Source organism: Lactuca serriola, chromosome 8 (assembly GCF_051521515.1).
Source record: "Lactuca serriola cultivar US96UC23 chromosome 8, Lser_US96UC23_V15, whole genome shotgun sequence".
Lineage (NCBI taxonomy): Eukaryota > Viridiplantae > Streptophyta > Magnoliopsida > Asterales > Asteraceae > Lactuca > Lactuca serriola.
Window position 1 is genome coordinate 241459958 of NC_136415.1, and position 16730 is coordinate 241476687.

Genomic DNA, 16730 nt, shown 5'->3' on the forward strand with positions numbered 1-16730 from the left:
CTATCCTTTACACAAATAGGTCCAAAATCAAGCTCGAGAGTCTGGTTTGACAACAAAATTAGAACCACTCATATCTATTCTGATACTCAACTCACGAACCGTGATCCGCAAATCTACACGTACATTACTTCTCCAATTCCTTCTGATTTGTGACAACCTCTCCCCAATTCGAGATATAACGGATCCCAACCATCATAGAGACCCCTGTCTTGCCCCTGGTCCAGCCACCAGGTTCCCGGAGTATAAATAACAATCTATACATCGAACGGGAAAATCTCAACAATTAAATTGGACCTTAACGAATTAACCGAATCGAACTAAACCATCGTAACCCCGAAGAGTCCCTGACCATAATAAAATCCCTGACCATAATAAGATCCTTGACCCAAGGTTACTCACCGTTAATACACTCGTTCTTTCCTGAACACGTACAATATGCATCATCTCGCTCTGCACCTTGCCTCGTCCACCAATAAACCCAAGTCTCATATGTCCGTACCGCAGATCCCGATAACCAAATCTTCTAATGACAACATGAACAGGGTGTTGATCCTCTCAACAGAATACCCAGTCCTCCCCCATTCAGGGTTCAACCATCACAAATTGACATATAACCAGTCTACTCCATAGACTATTTCACCATATACACCACACTTGACTCTTGGAACATACTATGCAACACTTGATGCTCTTCCAAAGAAAGACCAAGCAACTCCATATATCCCGAATCTCAGACGAACTCCTCGGAACCTCCCAATGTAACTGTCTCCAGTTACCTAGAACCTCGTCGGGCTGCACATGCAACTATTCTGACGGTTGTAGAATAGCACTTCCTCATTTTCTGGAATTAATGGACCATCACACACTTCATTCTCAGAATCCTCAATCATCACCCCTTTGCAAGAATCGACACAACACATGAGACCTCACTCTCACAATCGATTCGCTGCATAGCCAAGAAAGTCGACATCTCGATATAGTCCTCTTGTGGATCTTTAACTACTCGCTTAGTAGGTTCCTCAAATGCTCATCTAGGTATCCCTTCTGGATTACTCCTCGACTCAAGACTCTCTCTAAAAGATTCCTGTTAGGTACTTCTACTCAGTATATACAGAGTAAATAACAGATAATATCAATCAATATCATCCCCTAGGCTAAGGCATCATGAATCAGGACACCCTAGCCCAAATTTCTAAAATACCTAGCCGATCCTTTAGCATGCAGTTCTAATATCTCATAATATAAACAAATAATGCTATTTTGGGAAATCACCGTTCGAGGTCTGACTGATTGTAAGCACTGCTCCATCTTGTTTTCTCTTTCAAACTCTTACTCGTTTTAGAAAAATCATTTCTTTTTAGAAAATTTTCTCAAATCCTCAATTTGAGTTCAGACATACCGAGAGCACATCTGAATCCCTCAAACCAAGGCTTTGACACTAACTTTTAACATAGTGAATTTTTAATCAAAATTTTCATTTTAAAATCACATAAATCTCATCAACGCATATCACAAAATCCCTAAATTTTCAAATTATCAAAAATACATGTTTATAGTTTTTTGAATAAAATCCAGGATCCTCAAAAACATATCTCCATCTCGTCAGTACAATCAAGTCGATGCCTTCCCGTGATCCTGAGAAGTACCTGAAACACATAACACATAAAACGGTAAACATAAAGCTTAGTGATTCCGCAAAATGCCACACACATCTCATTAGACTCTCATGGCTATATCTCAAGACCCTCCGATCAATGAGTCTCAATGGAACCCTCTGGTTCCACAACTCAGGTGGACCCTCTAATCTTATCCCAACAATGCATAGGATAATATACAACATAAAACACAAAATAGAATGCATGATATCACATATCTCAGTATAAGCAGATACGATCAACATATACATAGATTACTATAACAACATAAGTCAAAAAGACGTTATGCACTGTAACGCCCTCAGACCCGGGCTAGTCAATTTAGAGACAATGGGCGTCAAATATAAGTTTTTGATGAAATATTATTTAGAAGAATTAATATTAACCAAGTTTTAGTATATGTTACAAGTGTTCTTTACATATAAAGAATGCCAAAATCCGAGTTATAACGAAGAAGTTATGGCCTGTCGAAATTTTACGGCAAAACTGACACAACACCGGGAGACGTAAATAATGAATTCACGATAGATGACTTGTTAGCCTTAGTGATATAAACAAAAGTTGTAGTATACATTGAACCAAGAACATACAAAAAAAGAACGCCCAAATCTGACTTCATATGAGGAAGTTATGAATTTTCTAAGATTTGGTTTAGCAGTGCACAACCCGAAACTCGAATTTTATATCGAGCGGTTTTTGGCCTACGCGAACTAAATGAGAATTGAATATCTCATTAATAGGAACTCAATGGTAAAAAGACAGAAAAAAATGGAGTCCGTATGTAGAAGTTATGAATTTTATGCGTACATTTAACATTGTAATCTCCTCGTACTGTTAAATTTAAGATCGGTCGAGAACTAGCCAATGGAGTCAAAATTAAAGTTGTAGATCTTATTTTTACCAATGCATGGATATAAAGAACGTAAAAAACGGAGCTCTTATGTGAATGTTACGGATTTTAGAAGTTGGAAGTGTGTTGTGCGAAAATGGGTGACGTTGCACAATCTTAGCCATTGCTTTCTCCCCAAGTCTTGCCACTAGATGGTGACATGTGGCACCAAGTTCAGCCATATTTGACCCTATAAATAGAACCTCTCCCAGCCTCATTTGCTTCACACCTTTCCCATTCTTTCTTCTCTTTACTCTCTCTAGAACCTCTCTCTAGCCCCGAAACCCCCCGAAAATCCTAGGGAACCTCCCTAGCACGAGGCGAAAGCCCCGGAGTGCTCGATGGCTCCATGAAGAAGAGCTTTTCGGCTCGGGAACGCTGCTACAAGCAAAGCCTGATTTTCTATAAAACCCGCTGTAAGTGAGCTACGCCTATACTTTTTTTAATATAGCTTTTATTTAATTATAGTAACATTATTAGGAACTTATAATAAGTACTTGGGTTATTATTTTGGGTTATATAAGTATTGTTTAACGCTTATATAATAGTAATAATAACTATACTATTAATTAGTCTCGGCGAATAATAGACTAAACTCTAGTGGTAATAATACTAGGTTTCATCGAAGGAAATTAATTTTAAGAAACAAAGCATTGTCTGAGTTCGGAATCACCACCTTTTCAGGTGAGTGCATAGTCACTTCATCTTACAGATAGATATGAAGTATTTATATAAATTACATGTTATGTGTGCATATTATCTTTATTCTTGTTGTCTATGTTGGATGAACGATTTTTATACATGTTTGAGATGATTTAAACTGTATATGTATTTTATATCTACAAAATGTGTTAGGTAAAACATGGGTAGATGTAATAGTTGCTGTGTGACCAAATAAAATAATGAGAGGCCTCGATATAGATGTTATTGATGATCCAGTCATCTAGTAGAGTATATATGACGGCCACGGACTATTCTAGGCAGTCTAGTGGAACGCTAGCAAGCTCGCAACCTATAGGTGTTTATTTGAACTGTGTGCTCACCAGCAAAACTCCATCCCCCACATGATTGCTTTATTTGACATGAATTGCTGAGGAACCCCCGAAGCATGTGTTGTCACCCCGATAAAAATCCTTAGACTAGGTCCCTTGTGTTAGATGTTTTAGGGACGTAAAGTGAGGATAACGGGAACGAATAATCGGGTTTGTTTGGTTGGATAAAGTTAATAAACTTATTTTTTATGGGCTGAAAACCCTATGTACTCACCAGGTTTCCTAACCTGACCCACTCAGTTTATTTATATTACATGTGTTGATATGAAGTCACATTACACTGAGAGACTAAAGAGATATAAATCACTAGTGATAATGAATGTAAGTTCTTTTTATGCTTATGTTTCTGTATTGACGATGACATCCCAAATGTTTTAAAATGAATAAAAATACTTTTCTTCGGAAATGCTTCGATAATGTATTTATCATGTTTTACTGGGAACAAATTCTACAACATTTTTATTAAAAGAGGTACTCTTACTTTTATAAAGCATAAACAAAATCGGTCTTTTTTGGCCGTGAAAATGGGGATGTCACATGTATGATAACACATATCAAAATATAAACAAATATGACCCTCCGGTGAATAACGTACTATGACCATCCGGTCTACAATGTAGTGAAACCCTCTGGTCAATAATGTACTAAGACCTTCCGGTCAATAGTGTAAACAAGACCCTCCAATGAATAACAAGAATAAGACCCTCCGGTCACACACAATTACCACACAGGTAAGTATAGTGAGAAGACTCACCTCGAATGGTGGACAGATCATATAAAAGTTGTTGCTGTTGTTGAATTAGTGTCTAAGTCCATAACTATTTTGGTATGTACTTGACCCGATTATGAGCATGGTCCTTTTGGGTTGCCTTCACCATAGCAATATGTAGGATGAATTATGGGAAGAGAGAGGATTAATTATGATTTATTAATATATTATGAGAATAATATATTAAAGGAAAAATCATATTGTTTAATTAATATTAGTCAAGAATTAAGTATTAATTTTGTGGCTAAAAGAGATTAATTAAACTTAAGGGGACTGGAGTTGTAATTATAAGATAATTGCAATTGGGCTATGGATCACTTAAGAATTATAAGGTGGACGAACTATATGGGAAGCCCAGAAGGAATTCTTCCAAGGGATATTCTAAAGGGTCCATAGGCTGCTTAGGGCCTAAGCAGTCAGATTAGGGTTTCCTAGTTTGATAACCCTAATAGCCTTAGTATATAAGGAACCCTTAAGCACCAAAAACGTGGCTAACACTTGGATTAGGGTTTCCTGGACGTTTTGGAGCCTCCTCCTTCTCCTCTTCTTCATCTAGTTGCTTAATGGTGTTTGTGACTCCATTAGAGGTGCAACATTTCAGGCACTAAGCTTTTTGAAGCCAATGAATTGATTGGTATTGTTATATAACATTCGAAAGTAATCTCTAAACCTTATTTCAGTTCATAATATGTTAGATCTAGGGTTTATGGCTTTGGATATTCAATTGCATGTTCATTAGATAAACTAGATCCAAAAGCTATTAGGGTTTGCATGTACACCATAGGAATGATGTATTGCTAGAAACCCATCAGTGGTATCAGAGCCTAGGGTTTTTTGTTTGATGTATTTGATGCTATAGTTGATTATTCATGCTTAAAATTGAAATTTTTTGGTTTCTGGGGCTGGACTCGCCGAGTCCATAGCTGAACTCGCCGAGTCCATAGTTCGCCGAGTCCACTGGGAACTCGATGAGTCCAGTGCTGACTTGACGAGTCAGAGTCGCAGATACCTGATTTCGCGGGATTTTGACCTATTTTGGCTGTGGATAATTACCTAAAACATTTTTTATTAATAAAATCCGAATTTTTTCAATATTTGGAGATAATCCTTTCCAAAATAGAAGATAATTGTCAAAATTTAGATAATCATTTGTTTTATTAGATAAAGATTGATTATTTGTAATTTAGATTTGAATTATCTTGTGAAAAAATTTCAATTTTCCCCTTTAGGTTTTATAGTTTAAATTTGAACTTAAAAGTTTTGTTTTGAAATTTAAATAGTTAAACCCTAATGTTTTGAAAAGTTTCAAAATCTTGTCCTCAAGTTTTGGAATTTAAATTTTGATTAAAAGGTTAATTTAAAAATATTTAAATTCTAAACCCTAAGTTTGAAAAAGTTTCAAAGCTTGCCCTCAAGTTTTGGATTTTAAAATTTAATTAAAAGTCTTAATTTGAAAATTTAAATTCTAAAACCCAAGTATTTTTGAAAAAAAATTCAAATTACATCCTTATGATTTTATTAATTAATTAAGGTGTATAATTAAAAGAGATTTAATAAACCCATAATGTTTTGGTTTACATTTAATTAAATTAAAAGTATAGTTTACTAAATTAGACTACCTAGTATTTTAAAAGTGTAAAATACACCCTATACTATATATAACATTAAAAGTCTAATATTATATATATATATATATATATATATATATATATATATATATATATATATATATATATATATATATGTATGAGTAAGAAGTCAGTCTTACCGTTAGTAGGCCTCATTCACGAACTTGGTCTATAAGGGGTGTTTAAGGAAATTGCCTATAAAATGACGATTGAATGGGTATCCACTCTTACCCACTGCACTCTTGACTAGTAGAGGGTCGTTAGCCAAACAGGTGGGATAGGATGAATCGTTCCATTATAAGTATAATGAAGTACAAAGTAACTAAATGTTTTTTTTTTCAAATTCCCAAATCATAGTTACTTTAGGCAAAATGTGAAATTGTATTCTAATCCATGGAATGACACTTTGTACCCTTGCCGAGATGTTAGTGGAGCGTGTGTGGTTAACCGGCACACTAATTTGGGTTTGGCATTGGTGTCGAAGGGTGACTCGATGTTTATCGTAGATCAATGGAGCATTTGTGGCTAACCGACATATTGATTAGGTGATAGTAGCATTGAGTGCGCCACGTAGATTCGTATGGTTATTCACACCTTGTTTGAGATCCTTGGCATCCCAGTCACAAACTTGAAGGGCATAATCGAGATTAAACATGCCATTGAAAGGTTCAATGAATCTCAAAAGATCTAGGAATTTCAATTCATTTAAAACTTAAACTTCTCTTTTGTTTTTCATGGTGGAAATTGGTAAATTGTCATTTACCTACCTTCAAATATTCTACAACTAGATTACGGAATCCCTCTTCTAGGTTGTAGAGTATTTTGTTGGATCCTAGCCTTAATATCACATTTGGGTGTTTTATTAAGGACTCAATCAATTTAACTTGAATTTTCTCGCGTTTTGTAGATGTCTAGTTCTGAAAATCATGGTTTTCCTGAATTTTTTGAAGATGATATTCCAGGATATGATTGAGGAATAAGAGATCATGCTTCACTCCCTCCACCTCCTCCAATTATTCTCCCTAACCCACAAGATCGAAGGCTTGAAAAGTTCAAGCTCATTCAAGCCCTTTTGGCAAGTAAACACGAAGATGGGAAACCTGTGTGTGCACACATCTTAGAGATGAAGTCACACATTGACATGTTAAAGATGTTGGGTGTCGAGATTTCAGGTGAGTTCGCTGTTGACTGGGTTCTTCAGTCACTTCCTAAATCATATAGTGAGTTCTTAAGAGAGTACTATATGATGGAACATGATGTGAACCTAATTGATCTCACCTATTTGCTTATAGTTGCTGAATTAGCAATAATTTGGCATACTGGTCAAGCAAATTTGACTGGTGAATCAAACTCCCAAAATTCAATGCACACTGGCAACAATGGAAGTCCAGAAAGGACTAAGTATGAGATTGTCCCATGTAATGTGCCAAAGGAGTCCATTTGCTTTGATTGCCAAGAGAAGGGGCATTAGAGACGAAGCTGCCCAAACTACTTGGGAGATCTAAGAGATGGGAGAGTCATGGCATATGGCTCTACTTCAGGTAAAATCCACTATCTAGCTCCTTTTAAGTTCCTATTCTAGATTCTTAATACATGATGTGATAAGATTACATTTTGATATTTTGTAGGATCGAAGAAAAGAAAGGAAGCTTAAGAAAGAAGTATGATGAATCTGATCATGAAGAAATGGATTTCAATGATATAGATTCAAAGATCATATTTTTGAGATGCTACTTTAGAGTTAGAATAAATTGCTTAGGAATATGTAATAGTATAGTTTTCTGTTGAATTGCATTGTAAGGGAAATTTTTTTCGCAATAAAATAAATTTTGAGTTTTATCTTATTTATTTATCCTTACAATGGCATGTGTGAAAATGGATGTTTGTATTTTAGCAATGTTGAGTTGGATATGATTCTTGTTTTGCTATTTGTGGAAATGTCGAGAATTTACCAAATAAGGAAAGATTCTCATCGCCCAAGTTTCAATTTGTCACACCCCGAAAACCGAAGGCGGAAACATTTCCGGGGTTGACTCCACGTTGAGTATCAAATCCAATGCACATAGTAAAACAGTAATCACAAAACATTACATTACATAATCTTGTTTACATTTGTTTGAAAGACAAGTTATACAAGTGTTATACATATGATATGAACAAAAGTAAAGACGAGATCTTCAGAACGCTCCGTCTTCTCCAAAAGATGTCGGTGTACCTGTCTAACGCTGACCTGAGAATACAAGCAGTTTGAAAATCAGCATAAAGCTGGTGAGTTCATAAGCGGTTTAGTTTTGAAAAGGACGAGTTCCTTTGTTACAATTTCGAAAATGGTTGGTTATGTCATTCCAGGAAAATCCCATATTTTCCTTATAGTTTTAAGTTATTCGTTTATTACTTTATCCCTTTAGGTGTTGTTGTACTACCCAGGAAAATCCCATATTTTCCTATGTGCTGAGTTGTCTATTTGTATATAGGTTCATTACTGGTTGTTATGTTATCCCAGGAAAATCCCATATTTTCCTATGTGTGGTGGTTTGTTTCTTATGTTTGATTTCGAAGTTCTAGTAAATACCATGTGAGTAGTATTAGTTACGTGTTCTAAACCCTTAGTTATTATACATTCGAATGACTATTATCTACTAGCTTATTTGTATTTTCGAAGTTTTGGAATCACACAGAAGCGTACATTACAGCATTTTCGAAGTTCTGCTGAGTTCCAAAAGAGTATATTAGTTGTGTATTCGATGCTCTGTCAACATTCTGAGGCAGATATATTTGAAACTCAGTAGAGGTCCAGAGGCGTATTTTCGCATTTAATTCGAAGCTCTGGTGACACTCAAGGGGTACACTAACTGTATAATCGAAGTCTTAGTGTCAACCAAAGTCGTCATTTCGCATTCGTAGTCGCATTCATATTCGTAGTCGTATTCGTATTCGTAGTCGTATTCGTACTAGATTACATTCGCATTTGTATTCGTATTCGATTACCTTCGTATTCGTATTCGTATTAGATTACATTCGTATCCGTATTAGATTACATTCGTATTCGTATTCGTATTCGATTACATTCGTATTCGTATTAGATTACATTCGTATTCGTATTCGTAGTCGTATTTGTACTAGACTACATTCGCATTCGTATTCGTATTCGATAACCTTCGTATTCATATTCGTATTAGATTACATTCGTATTCGTATTAGATTACATTCGTATTCGTATTTGTATTCGATTACATTCGTATTCGTATTCGTATTAGATTACATTCGTATTCGTATTCGTATTCGATTAGATTCGTATTCATATTTGTATTAGATTACATTTGTATTTGTATTCGTAGCAGGTTATATTCGTATTCGTACTAGATTTGTATGATTTCTTATTTAAAGAGAATATAGTTATAACACTTTTAAAAGAAATCTATATTTAACCTGTAATTCGAAACGTCAGTTATCACAAATATTTGGAAATCAAGACATTTAGTAAGTAAAAACCATTGAGTTGAAAATCAGTTTAAGTACAAAATACACTTGTAGTTATTGCTTCTATTCCCCCCCCCCCCTCCCTGAAAACATTGAAAACACAGAAAAAGGGTAGGGGTATGAACTCACCGGACTCGGAAATGTGACGATTTCGGATACTAAACGTTGGTTCGGGGCTTGATTACTCGCGATGTCCCTATGTAAAATGAAATAATGTCCATATATATCTAATTAGATTTACAATCACTAACTATATGGGACATTGCACTCCAATGAGATTAAACACCTCCAAACGAGTGTTTGGAGTGACCCGGGTGACATCTACGGACGTGCAATGGTACTAGGGACTTGGGATTTGAGTTTACTCCCCAAGAGTAAACATTTAAGGGAGTTTACAGCCACAAAACACATACACACATGAGTTTACGGCCGTAAACTCATGTTGGTGTGATTTTGAGTGTTTAATGGCTTGTTTGGACTTGGGAATTGTTGGAATGGACTTCTAAAATGCCTTGGAATGATTTATTGGGACATATACCAATTAAAAGGGAGTTCATGGCTGTAAACTTGGAGTTTATGGCCGTAAACTCTCCTATGGTCATAAGAAATTATTTTGAGGCACAAGGAACAATCACATGTGATTCTAGTAATTTTTCCAAGCCTTGTTATGAATTTAGGGCATCATTTAACACATAATTGGGAGTTTACGGCCTAAGAGCAAGATATACGGCCGTAAACTCTTATTAAGAGGGTGTTTGATGTGTTTAAGGTCTCTAAACTATTTTTAGATGGCTCTAGGATTTACCACAAGGCTATTGGTTAAGTTTGAAGGCATTTGGACATGTTAAAATGAGTTTACTCTCCATTTTTGAGGGGTTTATGGCCCAAGCATGAACCTTGGCCGTAAACTCCTATTTACTCCCCAAAAATTATGTTTGTAATGTTCTAAGGCCAATATCTTTATTCTAAAATTCATATCTAAGCCTTGTTTGAGTCTAGGAAGGGTTTAAGGTCATAAAAACCCCATATATATGAGTTTACGGCCCAAGCATGTGCCTTGGCCGTAAACTCCTTCAAATCCCTCAAAATCCATGTCTTAAATGTTCTAAGTCCAATCCATGAAGTCATTAAGCCATATCTAAGTCCCAAAATTGTTTAGGAGGGGTTTAAAGGCATAAAAACTCACTTATTATGAGTTTACGGCCTAAGCTCCTTCCAGGGTTGTAAACTCATATACTAGGTCTTAAATCATGATTAAATCTTGAATTTGAAGGTCAAAGATGCTATACAATGAGTTTAAGAAGGTACCTTAAAGATTTGAGGCCTTAAATTTGAGTTTTGGACCATTGAACTTAGATTTAGGAGAGAGGTTAGAGAGAGAGTAGAGAGAGGAAGAAAAAGCTTCAAATGAATATTTAAACACATTTATATAGGTCCTAAAACTTGGACACGGTGGAATTCTACCCGATACCGACATTAAACGGGGCTTTAGATTACACCCGATTAAGTTTCCATCACCCGACGGGGACGTTTCTAACTTTTTGAAATAAATATTTTTGGGCTAGTTTCATGAGTTCCTAAAAGGTTTGGACACTCATTGAATTATAATAACCATATAAACTTATTTATTTTTCACCCAAAATGGAAACGGAACGAATTGATTAACGGCGAATTTTTACGGGTAGAATGGGTTTTCGACAATGGAAAACTTCGGGTTGTTACACAATTGGACAGAAACCTGGAATCATGCAACATGTATTGTATGATGAATGAAAAACTTTCATATTTGAAAATTATACTAATTCTTTGACAAAGTGTCAAGTGAAGGACTAGGAGATCAAGTACACTAGGTTGTGCGTTGATCAAGTTCACCACAAGAGTGATAAAGATATTCGTTATGATTTACTAAAGTTTAGTAAATATGATTACACTTAAAAGAATAAGTGTAATTCTGAGTTAATTGGAAGAGTTTCATTGAATAGTAGAACGAATAAGAAGAATCAAGTAGGCAGAAAGATAAGAGTTTCTCTATTCTAAGAAGAAGGGAGAGTACCTTTTATTGTGTTTTATGATCGTCTTAATGATTGAGAACCATATCACGATTGATCCTCTAAGTGAGTCTTAGTGCATTTGTATGTCTAAGAAGAGGAATAGAGAATTGTGGAAATGGTTAAATCAAGAAGTCAATCATACTTCGTTCCAATATCAAGTCTTAAAGTCATACTCAAAGATTGTGACTTGAGTGACAAGTTTTAAGTAGGTTTGTAACACTTATCAATTGTAGAATAAGAAAGTTTCTTATTCTTATACACTTGAAATTGGTAAGTTGTGATGTCTTGGATAAGACAAAGACCAACTAAGACCAATTGAGTGAAGTGTTAAACTTGATAAGAAGCTACACTAACTCTTGAATATTTGTTTTGTCAAGGAATGTTTATTGACAAGAGAATCTTATATGTCAAGGAGTCAGTGGGAGTCTTAATGGTCTTGAAAAAGGTTCAGGAACAAATCAAGAGTAAACCTAGTTGAGCATCACTAGCATGTGACTTGAGGTTTATAACCTATCATACTCTTATTTCTGTGCCATTCCAGTCGATTTAATTATGCATGTGAGTTCTATAAGTTCTCATTTGAAGGCATAAAGACAATGCACCTTGATCAATGGAAAGTACATTGATATGTAGGGGTGAGTTTCTTGGAAGACATGGTGGGCATTCATGCTACCATGAGGCAGGGAATCAAAATTGAACAAATTCAATCCATATGAGCTTGAATTTGTTGCAAACCTTGGTTTTGGCAAAATTCATATGGATAGGAACACATACACTATAAAATCTAAGTGACATAAGGTTTCCCTCCTTCATGAAAATGATTGTGAGGAAATGCTTTCACTAAGAGAGATTTTAAGGAGATAACAGTTGTGTAAATTGTATTCTCAAATTCGATTATGATTACGGCATCCCTCTTCATAGTTCGAATTGTGAGATTTGGCAATTAGTCTAAACATTTGGGACTTAGTAACATAAGTTTTGAATTTGTTTAGACACACATGTGAGCTTTCTAAGACAAAGGTGTATGAGTTTAAGAAGCTTAGATAAAGGCGTATCAAAGCATCAAGTATTAGAAATATGAACTTAAGGAATTCAATAAGCATTCCCTTCTGGAAGTTCAATTGTTTTCTGAATACATGTCAAAGCTAGTGGGAGCATAGGTGTTATGCTAATAAGGAAATAATCAATGTGTTAGTGGGAGCATGATTATCATTTTAAGTATTGCAAGTTAGCAATATTAACTATAGAAAAACAAAGATTCAATTTGCAAAGTTGCAAGGGTTGAAAAGTTGTTTTGCTATAATTAAGGGAGAGAATATTATACTTCGTTTCAAAAATCTAAAGCTTAGATCGAGAAATGTTAATAAAATTTAGTCAAGGATACATAGCACGTTCTCAAATTTGATTATCATTATGGCATCCTTCTTCATAGTTCAAATTGTGAGAACATGACTAACCAAATATTATGGCAAAAGACTGGTAAAGTATCACGTCTTTATGTAAGACATTATGCATCATGTTCCATACGTTTCGAGTATAGGATCGATTGCGTATGCTATAATATTTGACCGTTCTAAAATTTTCCAAATGCCTAGTGCATTAAGAGGGAAAAGGGACTAGAATCGGTTTTGACTAAAGTAATTAAACAACTATCAAAGGACGATCCAATGTTCGTTGAGGATTGGTCGCATATGAGTAGTTGGAAGTATAGTACTAGATGGATCATATCGACATTATTATGAATAGATAAGATTCTATTAAGAATGAGTTGTCATATGGAAAATATGGAAATGTTTCCATACTAGGAGTTGGAAATTAAGAATTTATGTCTAGATTAGAAAATTTTATGCAAAAGGATGTTCAAAGGAATGTAATTTGAGTGAGAGACATCACATCTATAGAACTGTTTTGTAACAATTTCTGATAGAGAAACTTGTAATTTCATTAGCCAAGTCTTGGTGACTTTTGTGCTATGACTTTACGAAAGGATCGTTGCATAAAATGTTAGAATCTAACATATTCTAGTAGTGGCAAGGACCTTGTGTTCTTACACTAACGTTGAGGATTAGGAATTGTGAAATGAGCATCATTGGAAAAGTTTTCAATTGATCTATTTCACATGGTCCATAGGAAACAAAGTGTGCATTCTTGGTGCATGGGTTAACTATTGTTATAATTCAAGTAATAAGTTGATTTTCTGAAACAGTAAACAATATATAATAAGTAATCAATATGGTGGTTAAATAAAAGTGTTTTATTTATACTCAAAAGTTTAGGGCCATATAGGATTAAGTATTATTATTGTGTTTAAATTTTGCATGTTTTGACTTCCAGAATAACTGGGTTATTCGAAACTCCACAGTCAGTCATACGTCGGAAGTAGGTATGAAGGAAGACTGTCATGAATCTGTCTGTAGATTGTCTAGAGTGTTTAGAGATAGCAAAACTTTGTTGCAGAATTCATGAGTGGTTTGATAAGATTAGAGTATTAGATTAAACCCACGATCACTTGAATCACTTCATGGTTTTTATCATGAGTGATTGTGAGACGATAATATTGTATATTCTTGAAACTGAGACGTATGAGGTGTATTTATGATTCGGTTGCACATTGATAATATGTAAACGCACTAGCAACTTGGTGTTATAAAACATATTGTTGTGTGTGATTTGATGAGTAAGAGAAAGCGAGCATTTGATTCGAAGTTTATGCATTCCTTTTACCCAATGTAGGATAAAAGCGATATTTGTGGGCCCCTCGATGATATAGTGATGACACCTAAGCACTTGGCCAAGCTGGGACTAAGTTTATGTGTTCAATTGTATTCTGTTGTCAGTCGTCATAAATCGGATGTCAGGAAACAATATAGAGAGAATGATTAAAATCCATGTCTCAGTCTATACGATATCCAGAATGGGGGAATATATGATCCCTTATCTAAAGAACATGCGTATCTGATAAGATCCGAGTTGACAACGGCTTTCGAAAGTTACGATTGCTGATCAGGTTCTAAAGTTATGCAAAATAGTTATTAGACTTATCCAAGTGGGAGACTGTTGGATTAGTGTCTAAGTCCATAACTATTTTGATATGTACTTGACCTGATTATGAGCATGGTTCTTTTGGGTTACCTTCACCATAGCAATATGTAGGATGAACTATGGGAAGAGAGAGGATTAATTATGATTTAATAATATATTATGAGAATAATATATTAAAGGAGAAATCATATTGTTTAATTAATATTAGTCAAGAATTAAGAATTAATTTTGTGGATAAAAGGGATTAATTAAACTTAAGGGGAATGGAGTCGTAATTATAATATAATTGCAATTGGGCTATGGACCACTTAAGAATCATAGGTTGTACGAATTATATGGGAAGCCCATAAGGAATTCGTCCAAGGGATATTCTAAAGGGGTCCATGGGCTGCTTCAGGCCTAAGCAGTCAGATTAGGGTTTCCTAGTTTGATAACCCTAATAGCCTAAGTATATAAGGAACCCTTAGGCACCAAAAACGTGGCTAACACTTGGATTAGGGTTTCCTGGACGTTTTGGAGTCTCCTTCCTATTGTCTTCTCCATCTAGTTGCTTAGTGGTGTTTGTGACATTCAAAGGTAATCTGTAAACCTTATTTCAGTTCATAATATGTTAGATCTAGGGTTTATGGCTTTGGATATTCAATTTCATGTTTATTAGACAAACTAGATCCAAAAGGTATTAGGGTTTGCATGTACACCATAGGAATGGTGTATTGCTCGTAACCCATCAGCTGTACCCCGACCTCTAACACTAAGCCAAACCCATAATTAAACCCATTAGGATCTAAGACCAAACCTTCACATATTAGGTCTAAATATGATCTACCAACCTGGCCCATAAATAACCCAAGCCCATTGGGCCCACCAAGGCCCAATACCAAATGGATCCACAAAAGTCCACAATGGCCCAACTATAACCCAATTTTCCAAATTGGGCCCAAATCCTCATTTGCGTCTTACCCCAAAGCCCATCTACATATTCTAGTCCACATGATTATTCTTGGATGGCCCATCAATAGCCCAATCATCAAAGCCCAATAGAAAGGCCCAAGCAAAATTAGGGTTTTCACATGAAATGACGATTAGGGTTAAGTGTTCTCACTTAACCCATTAAGGATTTAACCCATTAAGTCCATTATTCCATTAAGCCATCATACAATGGAATCAACATGAGTCATAACTTCCGTTCACTGGTCCGAACGCATGTCCCAATAGGCCCAAACCAACAAACCCAAAATTAGGGTTTTCTAAACCCTAATTAGGTTTTCTAGCCTAATCACAAGCAGCCTAGTCCAAGATTAAGTGTTTAGGCCCATTAGGGTTCCACTAGATTGGGAACCACCCACTGCCACCTCGGGAGGTGGTGATCGGCAGTAGCCACCATTTCCAATGGTGGTGGTGGTGGTTCATGTCCAAAAATCACACATACTACTTCACGTATAATAAACACAAACACATACAACCACCTCATACAGTGGTTGGTGGCGGCAAGGGAGGGGGGGCAGAAGACGAAATTGGGTGGTAGCCACCACCTTGAGGTGGTGGTGGTGGATTTTTCGGTCCAATAACTCGCATACAACACCACAAACACAACCCAACATACGCAGATCACGATCCAACGTTGAAAAAACCTACCTACACATGACTACCCTCGTGGTGGCAAAAGGCAGTCGGAGGAGAAGAAAGTCTGTTGCGGCTGCTGCTTGGATTAGAGATGGCGACAGCAGCAGAACGGTGGAATAAGCGGAGGGGAAAGGAGCAATCGCAGCAAGGAACTGGGGCTGAGTCCTTACCAACGAACGACGATCACGATCACACCTCACAGCTCCGGCAACCATGTGGCGTTCAGGGAGTTCACGACGTCCACAGTCATGAAGGCGTCCCGATGGCAGATTAGCGGCGGAAGCGGGCTTGTCTGATTGGAAAGATGAACGGAACAGGGATGGTGGCGGCGGGGACGTCTCACATGGGGGCTGAAGTCCTTCACTAGGGTTAGGGTTGCTGGAGCATCTTTACACGGGAGAAAACTACCGAGTCCTTAACCCGTGTCCCAACCAAACTTGTTTTCCATTTTTCCAATTTCAACCCCTCCTCCACAAATATTTTCACCTTATGTCCAAAACATACCTAATAGCCCCTGCCCTCAGAAATCTTTACAAAATGA